This window comes from Protobothrops mucrosquamatus, unplaced genomic scaffold (genome assembly GCF_001527695.2).
Source record: "Protobothrops mucrosquamatus isolate PMUCROS unplaced genomic scaffold, P.Mucros_1.0 scaffold_198, whole genome shotgun sequence".
NCBI classification, from domain to species: Eukaryota; Metazoa; Chordata; class Lepidosauria; order Squamata; family Viperidae; genus Protobothrops; species Protobothrops mucrosquamatus.
In genome coordinates, this window is record NW_015386274.1 from 592,804 (window position 1) to 596,126 (window position 3,323).

Genomic DNA, 3,323 nt, shown 5'->3' on the forward strand with positions numbered 1-3,323 from the left:
AACCATCTCTTTTGTACATCTTTTCATTGGACCAGCTACAGACATCGTGACTAATATATCCAAAGCCTTCCCCTTTACACCACTCCTTTAGCCACATATTGAATTGTGCTATGCGCTGGCCTTTTCCATTTTGCTCCTTATACACTGGTAAAACCTCTGAGAAAGTAAGCCTACAGCCTATTCTGCTAAGTTCCTTCCCAAAGCTCTGGAAATCATTCTGCACAGAGAGTACATCTTTTTGGGACAGATCGTTAGTGCCAAGATGTACAATAGCCTCCACATCACACCCCTTGCTGCCATTCTTAATTATTTTAGAAATACGTTTCTTGTCCCTACTGACAGTAGCACCTGGAAGACATATATATATGATAAAAACCAATAAAACCGAGCACCAAGAGGAATATAACAAAATTTAAAATTTAATGGGCCAAGCTTTCGTCAGAATCCTCTGACATCATCAGGGCCTTAAAACAGCAGTCTGGAAGAAGCCTTTGTATAGCGCCAACAGCCTGCATCCGGCTCCTGCTGCGCGTTAACGGACCCAGCTGTTCCTGCCGTATCACGGGCAAGGCACCTACGCCAGCATGGGGGATCTCTTTAAACGTCTTGCACTTCCTATCGCGGGTATTCTCCGCACTCACCTTCTGAGTGGGGGGAACCCCCTCCATTTCATCTATCTGACATGCACGAGTTCCTCTCTTCCTTCCTCCCCCTATTCCACAGTTCAGGTGTAACCCTTCCATCCCCTCCACGGGGGTTCCCACCCTCTGCCCTCCATCTTCCCCCCCTCCTTCATCCTGATCCCCTCTCCCAGAAGCAACCCGTCAGTGTGTGATGTCCAAGCCATCCACCCCCCCGTGCCTCGGTGTTGCTGCTCCTTCGTTGGCATTTAATTAGTCCGGCATTACAGCGGCTACGCTGGTCCCAACGGCACGCCCCCAGTCCCAGTTCCGTCCACTCCTTGTGTTCCCGGCCATCCATCAGCTCCCCATTCCTCTCCACCCCAGGTGCTTCCTGCTCGTCTGCGGTCCTCCGTTCCTCATGTCTCTGAGCATTTTTTTTTACACTCCCTGTGCAGGGAATCTCGTTCACTTCTCCAACGGATACGGGCTGCCACGCCATGTCCGTCTGGCTTATCAGCCGAGGGAGTTCGTCGGGGCAGTTGTCAACCTGTGGGGTATGCAAGTACAACCCCTGGGGGGAGAAGGGGGAGGAGGAGGGGGAGGGGGTGCCATATTGGATCTATATACGATAAAGATGGAACTTTAAAAGCTTAAACAATTTTGTTAAACACAATTTTAACACATAAAGATTCTTACCACTATTTCCTGGTGGTTGTAGTGCATCCCCTGTTAAATCACACCATCCAACTGGAAAAATATCTCGAGAATCATATTTACACCAATAGTCAAATGCTCCACGCCAACCATCAAAGGTTATAAAAACTTCATCTCCTCTGACATCCCCAATGGTTGCAGGACATATTAAATAAGGATTTTTTTTGTCTATTGCTTCTAGCTTCATTCCAACTTTTAAAAAGTTTTGAGAAGGCTTTGGAGGTTCCTATCGAAATAAGAGAAAACAAGCAAAAATATGTATATGAAACTTTTACTTAACCAAATTGTTCCACATTTCTTATTTATGCTCTAAAACAAACTGATTTGGAAACAAAGTATTATAATTTTTCCACCCTTATCAATTTCTTAAGTATTCTTTTCTTAATGCCAGAAAATTATATGCACTGAAGTTTTTTACATGAAGGTTTCACAAGAGCATAAAAAACTATGAACATTTTTACATTTTTGAGAATGTAATAAAGATTATAATACAGATATTATTAAAGAGTCAAACAAAGAGACTTCCGGTTTCGGATCACAGCTCTGGCGGCCATACGCAGAGAGTCGTCTCTTCGCTGGCCGGTTTCCCTTCGCCGGTAGACCCTAAACAGGGTCGAAAGTTGCCACCGCAGAGGAAGACCCTCGTCTGACCGCAGAGGGGCGGCAGCTCCTTCCGCGGTCCGAGGTAGCTCCTTAGGGCCGACAGAGAAAAGCACTTAGCCACTCCAGCCGAAAGTCAGAAGAACATCTAAGCGTAAAGAACCACCGTGGAAGATCCGGGTGAGACCCTTCCTTTCCTCTCTTTACCCTATCTCCCTGTGAAAAGCCCCTGGAATTATTTCCCTGCTTTGATAGAGCAGCGTTTGCTTACTTGGGAAAACAAGCTTTGGGAACAAAAGATAAAAAATATTTTTAATGACTATTTCTACTTTTGGATACTCTGAAAAAATCCTGAAAAAATCCCTACTATAGAATTTTACTACTCTATCTACTTATTAAGCTGGATAATATTGTTTTCTTTTACTTTTTTAACTGGATAAAACTTTATTGGAATCTGGAAAAAGAAAAAGATTCTACAGCCTACTGGGGACATCTTGTGGCGAAAGTTGACATTGCAATTGCATTTTCTTTTTGATTTTGAGGCTGGGTTTGACCTTCAAATTATCACAAAAGGGAAAAGACAAAGGATTTGAAACAGCTGGGTGGTAAAATTATCTGTTAGAAATTGTGGAGGTGGATATTGGCTGACTGTTTGTAAATATAGCCTCCATTAAAAGACTAAAAGATTACTTCACCACTGAAATGGAGGAACTTTACTCACAGCTTAACTATAATTGCATACTGGAAAAAATCTTGGAAGTTACGGAGCAAATGAACTCTAGGATGAAAACCTAAGATGATATTCCAGAACTACAAACTGATCCCCAAATTTTAACCAATCAACTTATAGTCCAAGGAATAGCAGAGGAGGAACAGATCAATATCAAAGAGGCCGGTATTCAAGATCACACACAATTTAATGAGATGGAGGAACCTTACCCACAACTTAATTATAAACTTATACTGGAAAAAATCCTTGAAGCCACTGAGCAAGTGAACATCAGAATGAAAGCCCTTTGTTGTGGCTCCGTCTTGTGAGCCCCCCTTATCGGAGGAAGAAGGCTCCGAACATGAAGGAAAGGAGATGGCCAGGCCTCCCTCTCCAGGACCCTCCTCTTTGGCAAGGCCTCAGGTGTCTCCCGACGGAGAAGAGATTGACCAGGAGCCAGGTGGTTCTGAGATTGGCCAGGAGCCAGGTGTTTCTGAGATTGGCCAGGAGCCAGGTGTTTCAGATAATGAGGAAGAGAAGTTGTGGCTGGATCCACGCCAGCGTAGGAGCGACAAGCGTGTTCAGCAGAAAAGGAGACGTGCCAGAGATTAAGCTGAGTCACTGGACCACACCCCACAGGCTATAAAAGGGAGGTGGTGGCCATTTGGACCTCTGTG